This window comes from Rhipicephalus sanguineus, chromosome 1 (genome assembly GCF_013339695.2).
Source record: "Rhipicephalus sanguineus isolate Rsan-2018 chromosome 1, BIME_Rsan_1.4, whole genome shotgun sequence".
Lineage (NCBI taxonomy): Eukaryota > Metazoa > Arthropoda > Arachnida > Ixodida > Ixodidae > Rhipicephalus > Rhipicephalus sanguineus.
The window spans coordinates 149,295,965-149,316,260 of NC_051176.1; the positions used below are offsets into that span (position 1 = coordinate 149,295,965).

At 47.6% G+C, this 20,296-nt stretch overlaps 1 protein-coding gene and 1 non-coding gene across 2 annotated transcripts in view; both read right to left on the reverse strand.

Annotated features, from left to right (window-relative positions):
• The window catches only part of LOC119400133 (nuclear hormone receptor FTZ-F1), a 338,767-nt gene that overhangs the window by 238,817 nt on the left and 79,654 nt on the right, over positions 1-20,296 (reverse strand). The window lies entirely within an intron of this gene.
• On the reverse strand, positions 1,232-1,304 carry Trnas-acu (transfer RNA serine (anticodon ACU)). Its single transcript has one exon. It is a non-coding gene; the product is annotated as a tRNA-Ser (tRNA).

Below are 20,296 nucleotides of genomic sequence, written 5' to 3' on the forward strand. Positions count from 1 at the left end.
TTCTAACTAGCCCACTTTGCTAAAATGAGAGAGAGTTTGGCTCCACAAGGCAACATAGCATTGTGCGAAAGTACATTCGAGAAGCCAAAAGCGGTTCGAATCTCTAAAAATGTAGTACAAGCGGGACAGGCCGGAACAGAATAATATCTGGGGTTTAACGTCCCAAAACCACGATATGATTATGAGAGACGCCGTAGTGGAGGGCTGCGGAAATTCCAAACACCTGGGGTTCTTTATGGTGCATTCAGACGACGGACCGAATCGAGATTTGTCGTGCACGCGCACGGCTAGGCGCATCCACACGACGGGCGGTGTCCTAGGAGAGAACAGCCGGATTACTCTCGACCGCAGACTTTGCGCTCACCCGCACCCGTTGGCAGCAGACCGGTTTGAGAGTATTGAACAACATGGAAGCCGGCAGAACGCGAAGCTCGCCGAGCTTTGTCGAATATTGTCGAGGACTGTAATTTGTTTCGGCGAAATCGGTGTTTTCGGCAGAATGGCTGAATGAAAAGAAGAATCTGCTTTACAGAGAGCTGCTGGAGACTGACCTCGCTGCTGTCACACGTGGGGCCTCGCATACGAAGCGAGGATACAATGATGCGCCGATATCGGCAGCTTTTTTTTTTTTTCTTTTGCGATAACAGGTACCGACAGTGCACACTGCACTGCTGCACATTATTTTTCCTTCTCTCGGTTCACATATTGACATTAAAATCAGTGTTCAAGCATGGACAGTGTTCTCAGACAACCGCTTTCGGCGACAGCGCCATTTTGCCTGCCGCAGAATCCTGCGTGTGCAATGAATGAAGCGACAACTTACCCCCTACTCTCCAAGCTGCCAATCAGCGCGCATTAAAAGTGATAGTTGTCTCAAAGGTTATCCTCTTAGAATACGACCACAGAAATAAACTGAACTAACTGAAAATCAACTGCTAGGACAGCCGGAAGGCTCGAGCAGAAGAAAGGTGTACTGGTTGCCAGCCTGTTTGTCCGCTAAAGCTGCGGCATTCCGCCGCCAGAATCCCGATGTGAAAAACAGGTTGGGTTCATCCGTCCGCGAGCCACGCGGACGAGGCGCGGATGCGGAGAATCGTTGATGTGAGGTCACGTGACGCGCCGGTCGTCCTGCCACATCCGGATTCGGTCCGTCGTCTGAATGCACCATTAACGTGCACCTAAATCTAAGAACACGGGCCTCAAACATTTTCGCCTCCATCGAAAATGCAGCCGCCGCGGCCGGGATTCGATCCCGCGACCTTCGGGTCAGTAGTCCAACGCCATAACCACTAGACCACCGTGGCGGGGCCATTGCCGGAACAGAAGAGGAGCGGCAAGCACAACTGGCCGATGCAAACGCGTAAAACGCACCTCACAGCCGAGGAACGCCTGGCCAGAGCATCGGCTGCAACCATAGCCGCAACCATTTCCCCCACTGAGTCCAGCTGAATCCTTGTGTTCTTACCTAACATCCGCGAAATATCGATAGGTTGGGTAGAAATGCAATCGCGCTTGGAAAAAAAACGATAGTTTATGCAATGACTGGTTCTCTAATCTTAACAAGAAAAGCAAGGCAAGATAACCCAGGCATGTTTCTTTTTTTCTTTTTTTTTTTTTGATGGGATATGACTGAGTGTTCCTGATTTTGAAGAGTTTCACGCGTGCATTGTGGTTGTTCGCAATCGCATCTTTCTTGGTTTTGCTCGTTGAATCATGTTGTTCTAGATAATAACGCTGCTTTGTGATGACGTACATTTATTCCATGCTTAATGACTTTTCCCAAATAAAAATTTTCAGATGCTAGTAAGAGCTCCGTCCTGTGTTCTTTCTTAGACTCCGTTGTAGTTGCGCTTTTGTCATCATGAACTTATACCAGCACGCCCAAATGGCAGTTATAACCTAAATAACATTTATTTACCTCACCGATGGCATCTGAGTTCACAAGTGATCACCCCTCCCCCTCCACACACACGAAACAGACGCAGGCCTGCACGCTGCCGTAATATATCTCATCTTGTCATAGGTTACACGGCAAGATCGTGCGAAAGCTGCCCATTCTAATATTCCAATGAGGACACGAGGACGAAATGGTGAGGCGTGCAGCCTGTACTGCGCCACAGAGGACATACACGCACGGCTTGGCGTGGGCGTGAGAGCCATGAACGCATACACATGGTGGCAGAATTAACCTTGACACGGAGCTTTGTTATGTCCCAGACCTGTTTCGTGCGCCACGGCTATTCCCGCCCGATTTGCGGCGGCTGAGATGCAGAGTAGGAAGTAAGGGGGCCGGGGAAAGCGGGATGACTGAAATCGCGTGCGGTGACATTTCCTACTACAGCCTTCAAAAATACGAATTTAACGAGCTGAATTCATACAGAGAACGCAGAAACCCATAGACTGGACTTACGAGTCTGCTGCACATCAATCTTCATTATTCTGGCTGGGAGGCCCAGCCATCAAACCCCATGCAGCCTGAATGACGAGCGTAGTCTAACTGACCGGACTCGGGAGATGGCTCAGGTCCGCAGCTCTCTGCAGACATAGGAGGTTGCCCACCTAGGGATGTTTTGCCCGCTTTAATTGAAATTTATTTTCTCGTTCTATCTATCTTCCTGGCTACCACACTTTTTTACAGGTTCGCTAAGGTTGGGACAGGTGTAGGTTAGACTTGGATCAGTAGACAGCAAGATCGTTGGACGCGCCCTTAATCTCAATGCAGGCTGCCAAGATACAGATGCCAGCAAGACCTGCAGGAAATGTCCAGCTTCCAGAAGCGCTATGATTCAAAGTGGCTGTGGAAGCAATAACTGGTTAGCAGTCGAGATGCACAAAAGGAGTTCAGAGATGCAGAAAAGCGAGAAAACGACTGAGAGAACGGATCGAGTTCCACGCACAGGCAGCAGTAAAACACGGAGAAAGAAATTTAAAGTTTTAATGAAGAAAGAAAAGGTCAAAGAGATAGAGGCAAAATGCTATCTTCGATTGATGTAGGCGACTATTTCTACCTGCCCCATTTCAAAAAGATACCAATAAAAAAACATGATCACTGAGCGGAGGTGGAGTGCTGAGCGCATAAACCTTCTAGAATACAAGGGTAAGACTACCGACATTTCAATCCAGTTTTCAGTCCCGTGTTTGAGCATGAGGGCAACCTGATCATAATTTCCTTCCTGCTGATCGTACTGATTACCATATTGCAGAGGCAAACGGAATGATTTCACTGTATAACTTTATTCCAACACAACTCTCAAACTGTCTCTCTAGCCCAAGTTTATGCGAAATTAAGGCTCGTTCATTCGACAGGGCCCATGCTGCCAAATCAAACGAACAGAATCACTGCGCCAATTATTGTATGGAACAAAAATAAGCAGGAAAAAAAGGGGAACTAAGTGATTGAGTCGCTGGTTGCGTAAACCATGGCTTCACGTGCACAGCATAATCGAATGTGCCATAGAGGTATAGGATTTCATTGCACACAAAATAATGCCCGATCATTCAAATCATAGGTTACAGAATAATGCCGTATGAACTCACAGCGTTATTAATTATGTGGGCTACTCAGCATATAGCCAGATAAGGAAGCGGTAATATGGATGTACGGTCACGCTGCTGACAGTCACAGGCTACAAGTGTCCGATCGCGCAACGAAAAGGTCGTATCGTTTCGCGTGAGGGACGAACCAAAGTGCAAGGACGAAACACCTCGGCTCAGATTTAATTTTGCGCACAAGGCTATACGCGCAAAATCAGTGTAAACCGATACCTCAAGAAATAAGACTGACATCTAGCAAAGGTAACGGTTCTATTTTTAGGACACCGCGAATAAGACACAGATCTGCATCATGAACGTTCTCTATACTCAAAACGAAAAGGACGACATCGTTATAAAAACAAGGGCCCGAACACCAATCTCGCAGGGGCCGTTTTCTTAATAATGCAGGATCAGTTTGCACGCGGCCTCGATAGATGCCGACTGCGGTGCCTGGTCGAAATCGTCGCCGAAGGACGTGCGAGAGCAGAAACAAGGTTCCCTCCGTGCCACCAGGCAGACACCCTATCGGACTTCCGGCAGGGGCTCCGACATGCGCTCAGATAGCGCCGATTGCACCGATACCGATGGGAGCCGCCAAAAGCCACCAAATGAGAAAGGTAGCGCCGTAGGACGACCTCCAGCGCCTCAAGCGAGGAAATACAGATGAAGAGCGAGAGGTGTCGCGGTCAAATCTCGCGACGATATCGCCAAAGCCATCGGGCACTCGTAAGTGAAACTTATCACCGGATGATCAGATGCATATCGAAATCGCCCGAAGGGAGGGCACAGCATATCGGCCTTGCGAGGACAAAGTTTTCTGCGCCGATTTTAACTTCTCCGGCAGGTGCTGATTGCACATGCACTGCTATATGCACTGCTGCTCTCAACCTCGCGCAATAAGTGCGCTAGGCGATCGGGGAGAGATAGGCGGGAAAGCGCGTATCACAGCTTTCGCTTTTCAGGGACAACAGTGGCTTTTACTTCTCGTTCGCCGAGCGCGAGGGAAACCCGGAAGGTCGCAGAGCCGGCGAATGTGGATTACCTTCCCGAGACCTCGTTCGCTCTCCTCCGGCCAAGGATACAGACGCTGAAGAGAGTACGAATCGGGTTATGGTCAAGAACTACGCACCGTGCGAGTGAGATGAGGAGAAAAAAATGGCGCCTAATACATCTTTATACGATTTGCATTTATACCTGAAGGTACGCGCGCGATTTGCCGGCATCAAGAAACATGGTGTCTCTTGGACCAAGTACATTTTTCAAGCCTGAGGCAAAAAGCTTCGTGTTCTTTTTTTTTTTTCATTATTCATTAGCTTTACGGCTTACTATGCCGCTACATATGGGCTGTCCCAGCTAACGTTAGCCAAGCCGGTATTTGTTTTTGAATTCCTTTTTTTTTCTATCCATGTAATTGAAGTCGAACGCCTATATCACGACATTACCTGTATAACGAAATCACCTGTATAACGAAGTATACCCTGTCATACTTCCAGCACTACCGTGCGCGACCTTTACAACGAAGTGACCTGTAAAACGAAGTACATATTTCGAAAGCTCCGAGCACATCATTAACATCCTACACGCTCCCAAATCCCTCTCCCGTATCATCATCATTAGCACCACCACCACCATCTATTGCACCAGTTATTCCTTCCTCTTATTCTTTAAGAATGGCGTAAACGCGTGCGGAGAACGTCTCTATAAAAGAGAGACAGAGAGAAGTAAGAAAATAAAAAAGATGCCAGCAACGCGGACAACTGACGAATTAGTCTGACGGTAGACGCGTATACTTACGCGTGCTATTAGAAAAGTGGAGTGTTAGAACAAAACAAGCGCCGCCATTCCGTCCCAATAACATATATTACCTTCGCTTGCAAGCATTCTTTATGCTCTGTTTTTTCATGCCGTGTCTGTCCTGCGCAAACTTTGGCTCCTCACGCACACTCTATCGCCAGCGCTGGCTCCCTCCCGAATGGAACGCAACGTTGTCACTTTCGCTGCACGCGTGGTTGATTTCGACGCATCATCACTGCTCCAGGTTATCCCACAATTCGCGGATTCTCTTGGCACAACATATCGGCTCCATAACTCCTTCGAACCCTTATTATCGACCTCCCAATCAAAGTCACGTGGAGCACATTAACAACGCGTTCCTCAAAACCCAGGGTCGAACTGCGTCGCGAACAGCGATAGCGGATAGAAACGTTATCGACGCTGTGACGTTCCTTTTTTTTTTCTTTAACATTCGACCTCGTGTCGACCTCGGGCGTGCGTTAATATATAAGCCAAGGGTAGCAGAGAGGAAAAAAGAAAAAAAAGGAAAAGTTGCTAAAACCCCTTACCGGCTACTATAGTGCTCAAGAACAGAGGACAGGGCATGGATGCCTTAGTGCAGAGGGCGAGAGTGTGGGCAACGTCACGCATCTCGCTTGTGCGAGCGCACAAGCTCGCGCTATAAAACTATAGGTTCGCTATGTAAAGCGGAACCATGCGATCACATCTGTTCTCCCTGTATCTTCCATGTATTCCTTTTTTTTTTTTTTCGTTTGTGTGTGCGAGGCTTTTCGTCCTTGCTTCCGCGGTGTACCTTTGCGTCAGTTTAACATGCAATGGACGATGAACGCCCTACTGCAGCGCCTGGAAAGATGACCTTGTAAGGCGCAACTGCTCCGCTTTCTGCAGGTCCAACCTCGAGAATGCTTTATCCACGAATAATCAGCAGCCATTGCGTAAGGCTGCTGCAGACATGAGCGTCAGCTTTCACAAGGCGCGAAGCACAAGAGACAGTATATGCGGCATCTAGCTGGCCTCTACAACCTTTATATGGAACACGATAGCCGCTTCCCAGGAACACGATTAGGTAGCTACCACGCATTGATCACCACAACCTCCATCATCCTAAGTCGATCTATAAAAAAACACTCAGTTGTACGGAAATTCTTTGCACAAGATTCAATCGCTTCTCTCTATATTTTCTTGCAAACGTCTTCGTTATGAAATATATAGAGAGCTGCATATATCTTAACGGCCGTTAGTTTCCCGCGCTATTGCTGGTGAAATGAGGCAAGGTTGTTAAACCGTGCCGGTGGCATAGCGACTGCGGCGCTGCGCTTAGGGCGAGGCCGTGGGATCGACTCCATGGGCCGCGGCGACCGCATTTTCGATAAGGGCGGAATGCAATGGCTCGTGCACTGTGCTTTGGGTGCACGTTCTAAGAACACCAGTAGGTCAACACCTATCCGGAGTACCCCACTATACGGCGGGCCTCATAATCGTATATCGCGGTTCAGGCACGTAGTACCCGAATATGCTTTTTTTTTTTTTTCGAAACCACGAGATATACCGCGTATCAGTGAGCAAGTTTCTCTGACAAACTTCTGAATGAATTTCCCTATACTTGAACACGGAATGAGTGAGTGTTTCCTCTGATCCGTCATGCGGTATTCGAAAGAAAACTTTCTTTTTCCGGTTTCTTGATTCTTCTAATCGTGTCTGATACCGGAGAAACACAGCTGTCTCGCACAGTCACTGCCGGCAGAGGAAGAATCGCAAACGAAAGTTTTAGAGAGATAGTGACGCTCTAATCATGCTCGCATGAAAACGAAATGAAAGAATAAGAAAAGAGACCGCGATATAATTCTGATAAATTATACACTGTGGAAGAGCGGTCTCTCTCTCTCTCTCTCCTTCTCTTTCTCTATCTTGAGTAATAGAGATAGCGCCTTATCTTGAAAAAAGGTGTCGGGACGCGACAAGCGCTGATGTGTGTATTTCCTCGTGATGTGCGTTATTATTGACCGGACGCCTTTGTTTTCCTAGCCTCGCAAGCACACGGAGCTCCGGAAAGTTGCAGCAGCGTTCAATGTTAAAATTTTAATCTGCTGCGTGCCTAGAACACTATCTTATGCTGAGGCACACCAGTGAAAAACTCCGAATTAATGACAAACACGCGGAGCTGTCTTGCTGTCTCGTCCGTGTTTGCGCTGTGTAGCCAATTATGAGTGCACCTAAAGAAAAATGCACGAGTGCAGTCCCATTTCGATCACCGGCAGTGTTGGTTTCTAAAGACGTGCTTCGAGCAACGGGTATAGCACAGGAGAGCGCCATGCGCAAAATTTTTTCTTGATATGGCTTACTGCGCATCGCGCTTCTTTGGAGCCTGCGATCGCCCTTGCACGGTTTCCCGCACGCTACGCAGGCTCCAAGATTAGCTGCGCCTGAAATGTATTTCGGGGGCCACATCAGGCAATAATGGAAGAAGACGGCGTTGTGTGAGCTGTGGATATGTTAGTGAGCTATACTCTGGCGATAAATGAATTCAGAGCCAGCATCGAGATTCGCTGGCACATCATTGGTCTGTAATATTGGTTCGCTGTTCCTTCAACAAGCTAACGTGGCAATAACGCGTGGCAAATGCGTAGAGTGTTATTCCAGGAACTGCTGAGCAGCTGAAACTGAAAACGCTGTTTGCTCCTATATAGTTCACCACCGGGACAATATGAGGCAAGAACTAATCCATGTGCACGGTAGTGCATTTCACACTAAACCGCTAATACCCGTGTCACACGGGCGTTTCGAAAGCCATTGAACCGATGGTCCATTGACTCAACGGGGATGCACGCGCTGCCACACGGGCAGTTTCGAAGGCCATTGAGTCAGTGGCCCATCGAGTCGGCGGAGCACTCTACAACTCCATTGAAACTTCGACGGCCATCGAGCGGCGGAAGCGGAAACAGCGTCACCGCGCCCTCTCGTTCCCAGTGTGCTCGTACTCATGATTAGAAAAGGAAAATTTTAACCAGTATGCATTAAAGGTAGTGTGCATGGGCGTTGTAACTTATTTACTAAAGTATTTGTGTGATTTCACGCTTCATTCTGTCACCGCATCCATAGTCGTCAGCAAATTGTTCACGAGAAACAGCTCATTCTCGATGGCGTCGGTGCGTCGGCTTCCTCTTTTGCCGCTTCGATCCCGCAGCCGCGTAAAACACCATAGCGGCCTTGTCATCTGTTTCACGGTCACTCATGATGGCGGAACAGGCACGTAATGAAACCAATGAAGCAAAATGAATACACGCAACCGCAAAACCAGGCAAAACTACGTGGTAAACTTCGCAAACCCGGAAAAGCGGCCGGACGGGTAAAGCGGTTATAACGTAGCCACAGTTTCGCTGTTCAACAAACTTACAACCAACTCTGCTTATAACTAATAATGCACTTATAATTATGTATAAACATTTTTTTATATTTCAGAACAAGACAACGCACGAATGTGTGCTTTTAAGTGGATTTATTTTAGTTCACTTACGACGACATGAAAACGAAAAGATTAGCAGCGCCACAAAATGTTTGCGAGAAACACCTGAATCAGTCAACGGCCGTTGAAAACCGTGGTGTGGCAACGCGAGAACTCCATCGAATTCGATGGAGTTGTAGCGTTTCGATGGCCATCGGCTCAATGGCCTTTCAAACATGCCCATGTGTCACGGGTATTAGAGTGGTGTTTCAATTTTACACTTCGAACATTATAAAGCAATCGCGGTACCATCCTTCCGTGCGTGAAAGGCCCTTACAGCTGTTTCGGAACCACTCACCAAGTGCTAAGATGTGTCCCGGGGCCAATTAGTAGCGCTGATGTGTTCCTAGATCGCGGAAACGAAGTCTATCGCTCAGCATAAGCTTCTCCACCGATTGTGGATGTGTCGCAAATGCCTAAGTGTATTCTTCCTTGAACTCTATCTCCCTCTCTCCATGTCAAACGCTTTGAAGTGTCGAGAGATCCTTAGGGGCCGCGATACGCTACAAGCATGTCTGCAGCTTCGTTGACGCACACAGTGGCTTCGGATTTTTTTGACGATAGAACTTGCGTATCTCTTCGGCTTTTGAACGAAGTCACTGCTTCGTCGAGGGCGATGAAGTATATTCATTCTGGCGTTGATTACCTTGTGTGGTCCCGGCTTGGTCCCGGCGACACAGTTCACCTGCATGAAGCTGCCTTCTATGATCGCTTGGTCAGAAGCCGCGTACGGGGCGTACCGGTCAGATATTTTTGTCCCGGGTACAAAAGCGAAGGTTTCCTTGCGAACCTCCCCGGGTTTTGTTGACAGTGGAGGCGGCTGTTCGTATAGTCCGCACGCCTCCAGCGAATAGGTGGATAGCAAAACGGCGCGTCGTCTGCTACGGTACTTCCGGTTCGAGGCCTATCCCTTCGCTGCTTCAAGGTGCCTGAGGTTCAGTGTAATAGGGCACGAAACTCGTGCACTTCTGCGACTCGTTTGTTACCGGTTGTTCAGTGATTGTATTTTTGAATTATTTTGCGAATGGTTAGAAGATATTTCGCAGTTTAGAGAACGAAGCGAGAAGTAGAAATGGGCAAACACGCGGAGCGGTGAGAGGTGGGTCTCGAGCGCATACGGTTATGCTTTAAAATACGCAGTAATGTTTTGAAGAATTAGCTTGATGTAGTATTTTCGGGCACAAACGGTGGCTACCCCAGAGTCACTCACTTATATGAACACATGGTGCCAAATGTCAACATATTATATATATATATATATATATATATATATATATATATATATATATATATATATATATATATATATATATATATATATATATATATATATATATACGTACGTTCCCAAATCACTTAAAGACTTCCGACAGAAGTATGCGTACTCTGCCCGCTAGAGTACGCCTACACAATACATTTGCATTGCATATACTGCACTGTCAACTTTCTGTCAAACTTATAAATACTGCTGAGCGCGTAAGAGGCCGACATAAAAAAACGGCCTCTCAGTTACTGGTATATCGTAGGACGTAAAACGATCGAAGTACTTTTGAAGCAACCAGTTGCATATGGTTTGACGTCTCTAGTATTTCAGAGACTTGCAAGCGGGAAGTGCCAATACCTTTTAGTGGAAAACTTGAAAGACAAATGTATGTTGAGTGTGCAAAATTTCACATGCGTTGAAACACAATGCCCGAGTGCGCGAGGGAACGACATCTCACGTAAAGGAAGATTAAGATACCCAAAAGAAAAACCAGGAAACAGCGAGAGTTAATTGTTCATTTTCAGAGCAAGAAACATTTCACTATTGTCATTCACTATATTGGAACCCCAGATGGTATATTTGTCACACAAAAGTAAGTAAATAATTTTATAAGAGTTTGCAACATGAAAACAGATTGGGCGGATATTTCACGACGCTATGATGTGCAACAAGTCTTTACAGGTCACAAAACATGCGCGAAAACACCCTTTGCTGCGAAACAACACGCATGTGCACATGTCCGGAGGTACATGCCACTTGGATGAAATGACCGTTCGTACCTTTACAACAATCTCGTAGTGATTGAATTTGTTATTCAACTAAGCTGCACAGCAGTCCAAAGTATTAAACAGTAATTTGTGAGAAAAGGAGACGGCGACTGCTAGACGGAACACACAGAAAGCGACGGCACTAGCAACAGTGCCTGTTCGGCGGCACGACGTCTCGAACCGGAAGTCGGTGCAGACGGGCGCCGTAGCCCACAATCCCTTGCTAGAGCCACGATTTTGCTATCCACCTATTCGAGATGGTAGTGATGTACGCCTGCCCGACTTACTGCTGCTGCTCCCTTGCCGAATATGCGCAGCCCCAGACCGATCTCTTAGGGTAATCGAACCCCTGACACCTCTATCTTTAAACGCACAAGACCAATGCGCATCAGGCCACCACCGCACACATGCTTCTTGCACGCCAACGCAAGCTATATACACTTCATTACTCCGCGTTGTTTATATGAATCTATAGGCACGGTGCCGCGAAGTACTTATCCAGCATTACAGTGTTCGCCAACATGAGACCTGAACGAAACAGAGAGGGTAGCAAAAGAAGCCTCGTGACGAGCGAAAACGATTTCGATATGCTGCGAAACGGAGCTTCCTTGTAGATTGCAGGAGAGCACGTTCTTTGATGTCTTTCTTTTCTTTTTCTTTTTGGTGACCGCTGTAGTTGCAGGATTCGAGCCACTCACATCGATCGAGCGCCTGACTTCTGATATTATTCAAACGGTATTAGTTCTCGCGACCAAGAAAAAAAGAAACTGAAGGTTCATTCGCAAAGACAGAATGAGATAGTCGACGGGCGCCCTCCCTCACTTTCACAACACCTCCGTTCACCCGTTGACAGACTGGCCAAATCTTTTCTTTTGTGCTCAAAGCAAAACGGCGAACTATTCAGTGGGAACCAAAGGTGTAATTTCCTTGAACTTTATAGTCTGGCAACCGCGCTTTACCGATAGCCTCGCATTCCCAAGGCTGTGTTCCGACGGCGACGGAGCGTCGGATGTTGGGTGCATTTTACGGCCAGCAGCTGTTTCTGCAGCACTGAAGGAAATCGCTTCTCGAGCGTTTGACTGTAGAAATGCAGTGTTGTGCAAGTTCCGTGTTTCGTCCTAAAAAAAAAAAAAAAAAAAACAAATCACCGACGATTACGATACTGCCTAACGCGAATACTGAGCGCTGCTTCGTGTTGGGACAAGGCCAACTGTGTTTGAAGTTTTGGTTTTCCGCAAGGTAAAGACTAAGCCATAAATCATAATTTTTGTGAAGTAGGACAGCACCCACTACGCCAATATTCGCCTTTCTGCGGATAAGCGAGGTACCCGCTACACATCTGTAAGGTATAACTTTGCTGATGCTACATGTGGCTGATGACGATGACGAATTATGGCTGAGCACTTTGCAGTGGGTGGGAAGCATTAAACCACACACTCGTTGCGCAATTAGCATTGTGTGATGACTGGTTGTTATCTTACTCTTCTGCCACGCTATATACATAGGTTAACGCTATTCCTTGCCCGACACGACGCCTGTATAGGGTCTTTTTGCAAATGAGTTGCGAGCACCGGCGTGGCTCTATGGTAGAATACCCGAATGCCACGTAGAGGGTCCGGGTTCAAATCCCATTCGATCCTGGTTATTATTTTTTTCTTTTTTCCTCTCCCCTGGGTTACTTTTTCATGTCTATCGGTTACGCCACCAACGGCGACGGCGACGGCGACGGCCCTCTTTAAGGCTGCGATTCCCCAATCGAATGCCAGAGCGCTGAAGTCGTGTATAAACGACTTCAGCGCTCTGGCCGGAGTTTCTGTAACGCATAGGTCAAACACCAGCCTCAGTGGCCGATTGTACTCCTGTGTGCCTGCAGCGCTCGCCTTCTCTTTCTCTTACTGCGATAGCAATTATATGGACACTCTCGGTGGGTTTTTGCCGTCGCCGTCATGCCCAGTATATATATATATATATATATATATATATATATATATATATATATATATATATATATATATATATATTATTTATTACGCCGTGTATGTGCCGGACTAAGAAGACGAAGAAGTGTGCGGTGGTGGAAAAGAAGCAGATCTCTCGGCAGCTTCGTCCTGTGCGGTCTTGCCGTCCAAGCCTTCTGTAAATAAACCCCAAACCCTTACTGTGGACGTAACAGAGTGGTGGAGGCGCGGGGTAAGACAACCAACGACGGAAACGCTACCCTTCGGACTTCGCCGAAGTCGTCGCCTCGCCGGCCTGCCTCCTTCCATGCCCATCATGCCTGACGACACAGACACTCGGGAACCAGCCCCCAGCAGTCTCACGTATATATATATATATATATATATATATATATATATATATATATATATATATATATATATACCACAACCAAGCCACAACTAAGTATAATTCAGAAGAAAATTTTACGAAGCGCGCGACCGGCGATTCGATCCTGCGACCCCTCGCTCCGCAGCGCGCTGCTTTGGACAACTGAACTGCGCAGTACATTTTTTTCTTTCATGGTATTTATTAAAATGAGAATCAGAATGCACATTAAAAGGGCACAAATAGAATGAAACAAAAGTACAATCACATAGCGATAATAAGCGCTAAAGCGGAAACATTCGACGGTTAACATAACGTGCAGTAGGACAGCAAGAGTTCTTCATATCGTGTTATACAGCAAACGTGGTGAGGCCGAGCACCTCACCAAAATGTGGCACCCGTCCGGTGTAATGTCTAGTTCGTCATAGATGTCCTTTAGGTGGATAGCTATTCGAACAAAGTGTGTGCTTGAAGAAGTGGTGGGTTCTGCGTTGCGATCTTGCATACGGGTCTTCCATAAGCTGTGCATATCCATGAAGAAAAACATGTCATACGGCACTTCACCAAGCGATGTTCGCAAAAGATAACGTATGTTGTGAGAATTTATGACAAAGCTTTTCTTCAGACCTCGCTGAAGGACATCCCAGAACTGAATAGCGTATTTGCAACTAACAAAGCAATGTTCTATAGTGATGATGAAAAACATTTATTATAAAAAGAAAAAAGAAAGAGAGTTTGGGGGCCAAAGCATGACCCCGCTACATGGTCGGCGTCCCTAGTCCGGGACACCGCACGACGAGGCCCCGTCTCGCGCCCGTCGCACCAGAGCCCGTTGAGACTCCAGTGAGTGAGCACTTGAGGAGGGCAGCCCCCATGCCTCTCGTGAAGGGGTAGGGGAAGGGGGCAGGTGGGGATTTTTAGTACATGCCCACACCATGTGGAAGATATCACAGGTCTCCCCACAGTGTGGGCACCGCCCATCCGCGTTCGGATCATAGTGTTTTAATATTGCAGGACAGAGTAGAGTACCTGTCTGCAGGCGCCTTAGAGTTCGCTCATCCGCCTTACTCAGCCCCTTTGCAGGAGCCGGGAAAATGCGGTGAGGACACCGGCACATCAGATAGACGGCAGTTAGCAGGAGAAACACAAATACCTTATCTTTTTAACCGTGTTTTTACCGGCAATGTTTCCGAATGGAGTTTATAGAAGAATGTTTTTGAATTAGGGGGGATATACATCCAGCACATCATGGCCTGGAAGATTGGAGTACAATGAACGTCACAACGGAGGCGGAAAGAGCATATATAGTAAATCCCTATACAGTGCCTTGCGACTGTGTACAGGTATTATACGGAAAAGCGAGCTTTAAGGAATCCAACTGCGAAGTAAACTTCCCGCATGAATCCCCACAAACACGGGCGTTCGGAGAAGTTTGAAGAAATAACTAAGTCAGGTAAGCAATCAAGAAATGTAACCTGCAAGAATGAACAGATTACTGGATGGTAATTGTCACACACAAAAAAAGCATCGTGAGACTGTTTGCCATAGATAAAGATGTACTAATCTCAATCCACCCTCACTAACAGGCCTGAATATGTTGTCACGACGCATGGGCTCAAAAGTCGAAGACCATCTGAAAGTTGCGAAAATTCGATGAAAGCGATGAAATTCGATGAAAACGCTCCTTCCAGTACTGCGCACTGAATCTATCCGCATCTAGCGGTACACCGAGGCACTATGGTGGTATTCGTGTCCAAGTAATCACTGCGAACTGATTCGCCGTACTACCCCACGAGCCAAACCATAGGCCTAAACTCTTAGTCCGCGGCTTCAATATTTGGGCAATGAAATTAAAGTATTAGCTTGTCAGACGATGTTGCATTCTTTTGCACAGATAAACCAAGCGTAGAAAATGTGGTATCTACAATAGAAAAATTTGACATTGTATCAGGAGCTCGTTTAAAAGAACCACGTAATACATACCCTCCAGCATTCTAACAGCGAGCTATTCACACCCACCAGTTACCGCTGGCGGTACGCAGATTTCGGAGGTGCTTCGGCATGTTCATTCTCAACAGCGAGATGACGCGAAGGGCGCGCTTTAAAGGCGACTCCGGCGATTTTTCGAGGTCCATGGATCTCAATAAAATTCGCTGGGTACGTTCCTTTTCACGTTCCCCTTATATATGCCAAATTACAAGCTGGAGACATACGCAGATTCATTGCAAATGGATTTTATTGATTGCCCCGACTCTCCCCACCTCGCTTCCTAAAATTATTGGCAACATTGGGTGCGTGACATCATTTTTGTTAAGCGGAAGTGACGGAACCGAGCGGCCTCTAGAGCGTCTGCTATCCGCAAGGCAACAATCGCGAGTGTTTGGCGAGCGCTTCGTTGGCTGGACGTGTGAATTTCAGTTCCTTGCGGTAATGCGTGCGATGGGTGGCAAGTGGTGTCACGTTGTGGGCTGCACCCGATTCCCCGTTGTCAGTCACGAAACACTCGCACCTAACGATTACCCTGCGTCTCTATATTAGAGTGTTTTAGCTAGCAATGCCGGTTTACCGCACGGAAAGTACGGTAATACCGCACCGGCTAAAGAATGCACGTGCGTCAACACCACGGACCGGGCCTATAACGTAACCTAATGGTGCGAAAGGTGGCTCATACTTGGCTTATATTAAATTCCTTCTGCCGTACCAACGCGATGTTGAACGCCGCTATTGCCAAACTTATGCACTCTTCTCATAGCAATATTAAGAAGCTTTAGTTAGTCCGCGAACTTCTCAGCGATATCATTTTACGCGATCACAGCCCCACAAACTTGAGCTGCCTGGACAGGTGGTGCCATCTGGCGGTGGAATGTGCAACCAGGCAAGCAAAGTGCTAAACAGGTGTGTTCCACTGCATCGAAGAGGAATGGCCATTACAGTTGGCCTCCAAATGCGTCGGAATCGCAGCAGTCATTTTCCGATAGCTCAGCTTGTGCACGTGATACGGTCAGTCACACACAAGATTTCCGACGGAGTCACCTTTCAACTGAGCGTCTGCTCTTCACCGCTTTCGCAGCTTTCATACTACGCGCTGGCGGGGCCGACATGCCTTGCATGATTTCCGGTTTTGTAACCACTTATACGTCACGCGAAGACAGTATCCTCGGTTGCGTTTCGGTTTCGGTGTTGCGCTTTTTTGCTTATTTAAAATTATTCTCCAACTTGCCGCCGAGTGTTTCTGCTATCGGACCCGTGACAGGAGCGTCTCAGGAATATAAAAGCACCATTACTTTGACATGGCCAAAAAATCACCGGAGTTGGCCTTTAAAGGCCGTCGCCCTGCTAGTAGCTGCGTTGGGTAGGCTGCACTTGTGTTCGAAGGAGCAGCAGCATTCGAGAGTTGGATCAAACGTAGGCGGCGTTGGGTCAGACGCACGGGACGCCAAACGTGGCGTAATTAAAATTATGCGAAGCGCGAGCCATGCTGCGTCGTTGCCCACGCTGCGTTTGAGGCGTCTCAATGGCGACGCACGCTAGTTTCCAATTTTTCAGTTTTGGGACAAAGCGAGCTCAAGAGCCCAAGAGTGCCTTGGTTTCTGCGCATGCTTCCTCGCGGCTCGCAAATTTCTTGGGTCCCCTAGCTCCTTGGGTCCCCAGTGATAAAACTCTAGTGTTTTGCCAGAGTTGAGATGTGCGCCTCCTAATCGTACTTTGACATACAGCCAACAGGGTGTGCTCGCCCGCGCTCACGCGCTTCTCTTGAGGGGGGAGGTTTGTACGTCTTGTGCTTTCACCGCAGTTTGCGTTGAAGCCTAGACCGCACGAAGGTCACCACGCTCGCTGCAGCGGCCGCGTTTGCTAAATGAGTGAGCTACCAACTAGAATAGCCAAAGTAGGGGCCAGTTGAAGTAACAACTGTGACAGTAAGTCCGCGCTCGTCCTGTGTATATCTCTGCGTTCTTTTCATGCGTCCTATTTTGTGTTTCAGCAGCGTCTTGCAAGTGTCGAGCTGTGACAGTTCTTAGTTCGCCCTCGCACTGGGGGTGTTCTTTTCGTGCGTCCCTTGTGTATGAGCAGCGCGCAGCAATTTTTGCGCTGCTTGCCGTTCTTCGTGTGACATTACATTTTCTTGCTATCGCATTCATTTCTTCGATCTTGCGGTGAAACTGCGACTTTTTCTCTATCTAGTCCACATTCCCTTACATTCAGTCCAGGCTAGTAAACCGGACCCTCACCTGTTTAACCTCCCTGCCTTTCTTCTTCTCCCTTTCTCTCTCTCCATTTTTCCCTTCGTTCAACCTACGCTCCCTCGCCTTTATTGCAATTGGAAAAGAGTGGCGTAAGTTTACGATGAGTTCTGTGGATTTGCTTACGACTAAGTATCAGCCATTTATTGCCCCAAATTTCAAAGCAGTGCTCACCTATCTCTCTGTTTCTCTGTCAATCCACATTCCCTTGCCCTCAGTGAAGGGCAGCAAACCGGACCCTCGCCTGTTTAAGCTCCCTGCCTTTCTTCTTCTTCCTTTCTCCCTCTCCATCTTTCCCTTCGTTCAACCTACGCTCCCTCGCCTTTATTGCAATTGGAAAAGAGTGGCGTAAGTTTACGATGAGTTCTGTGGATTTGCTTACGACTAAGTATCAGCCATTTATTGCCCCAAATTTCAAAGCAGTGCTCACCTATCTCTCTGTTTCTCTGTCAATCCACATTCCCTTGCCCTCAGTGAAGGGCAGCAAACCGGACCCTCGCCTGTTTAAGCTCCCTGCCTTTCTTCTTCTTCCTTTCTCCCTCTCCATCTTTCCCTTCGTTCAACCTACGCTCCCTCGCCTTTATTGCAATTGGAAAAGAGTGGCGTAAGTTTACGATGAGTTCTGTGGATTTGCTTACGACTAAGTATCAGCCATTTATTGCCCCAAATTTCAAAGCAGTGCTCACCTATCTCTCTGTTTCTCTGTCAATCCACATTCCCTTGCCCTCAGTGAAGGGCAGCAAACCGGACCCTCGCCTGTTTAAGCTCCCTGCCTTTCTTCTTCTTCCTTTCTCCCTCTCCATCTTTCCCTTCGTTCAACCTACGCTCCCTCGCCTTTATTGCAATTGGAAAAGAGTGGCGTAAGTTTACGATGAGTTCTGTGGATTTGCTTACGACTAAGTATCAGCCATTTATTGCCCCAAATTTCAAAGCAGTGCTCACCTATCTCTCTGTTTCTCTGTCAATCCACATTCCCTTGCCCTCAGTGAAGGGCAGCAAACCGGACCCTCGCCTGTTTAAGCTCCCTGCCTTTCTTCTTCTTCCTTTCTCCCTCTCCATCTTTCCCTTCGTTCAACCTACGCTCCCTCGCCTTTATTGCAATTGGAAAAGAGTGGCGTAAGTTTACGATGAGTTCTGTGGATTTGCTTACGACTAAGTATCAGCCATTTATTGCCCCAAATTTCAAAGCAGTGCTCACCTATCTCTCTGTTTCTCTGTCAATCCACATTCCCTTGCCCTCAGTGAAGGGCAGCAAACCGGACCCTCGCCTGTTTAAGCTCCCTGCCTTTCTTCTTCTTCCTTTCTCCCTCTCCATCTTTCCCTTCGTTCAACCTACGCTCCCTCGCCTTTATTGCAATTGGAAAAGAGTGGCGTAAGTTTACGATGAGTTCTGTGGATTTGCTTACGACTAAGTATCAGCCATTTATTGCCCCAAATTTTAAAGCAGTGCTCACCTTATCTCTCTGTTTCTCTGTCAATCCACATTCCCTTGCCCTCAGTGAAGGGCAGCAAACCGGACCCTCGCCTGTTTAAGCTCCCTGCCTTTCTTCTTCTTCCTTTCTCCCTCTCCATCTTTCCCTTCGTTCAACCTACGCTCCCTCGCCTTTATTGCAATTGGAAAAGAATGGCGTAAGTTTACGATGAGTTCTGTGGATTTGCTTACGACTAAGTATCAGCCATTTATTGCCCCAAATTTTAAAGCAGTGCTCACCTTATCTCTCTGTTTCTCTGTCAATCCACATTCCCTTGCCCTCAGTGAAGGGCAGCAAACCGGACCCTCGCCTGTTTAAGCTCCCTGCCTTTCTTCTTCCTTTCTCCCTCTCCATCTTTCCCTTCGTTCAACCTACGCTCCCTCGCCTTTATTGCAATTGGAAAAGAGTGGCGTAAGTTTACGATGAGTTCTGTGGATTTGCTTACGACTAAAGCCTGTTTCACATGCGAGCGACCGAGCGGCGGGGCCCGCAGCGATCGAGCGGCAGCAGGACGCTCGGACGCGGCTTCGTTTCACATGCACCGCTTTTGCGCGGCGCGCGCCTCTGCGATGCGCAGTGATGGTTGTGGGAAGCGCCCGTTATCCGCGGGTTTCCTTTCTCCGGGCTTGCTTGTTTTGGTGCGCTTGGGTTGCAAGTTTCACGAGCCTTCTACTTCGGTGATCGATTTTCACGCGCCTAAACCTTGAATAATGAAAATGTGCAGTGTATCAGAGTGCAATTAAACAACTTCAGTAGTCACGTTTATTTCTGTTCCAGCTTTCTTTTTTTACCACGCAAGTCATGTTGCACGCCCATACACTTGGCCATGGAAAAGCAAAAGAAAGAATTTGTTCTTGGGGTTTTAAGCTTTCACAGGGCTTTCGGTGGCTTTTGCTCTCGAATGCCGCAAGGCGTTGGTGCGCCGTATGGGCCGGCAAGCGGATGCAAGCGGCCCAGTCGACGACATTGTGGGTTTGTGAAGGAGCTCGTCTCTTTTTTTTTTTTTGCCTATGGGCATTCTGCAGTAAAGAGGCGGCGGCATTTGTCGTCTTCGGGTACGTGACCACTAAAAAAAAAGGAAAAGATAACAGTAAACTGTTCGAACGTGCTGCACCAGAGTAGTAAAAAAAAAAAAAAACTGAAACGTCTACTGCGAACAAGTGCGGAGTGTCGTAGGTTCCCCCTGTCCGGACCTATGTTGGTGTCACGATTCGATAAAAATACAAAAGAACAAAATGACACGTGCAAACGATTTGTCTGCTTTGATGGAAGCGCAGTAAAGGACAACAAAAGGAAAAGAACGGCGTTTTCTACACTGCCAGCTCGTTGCAGCGAATGTCGTCTGCTAGGAAACCGAGTCGGAGCGAGTTCCTCCCGGCGCGCGCGGCTGCTCTCGT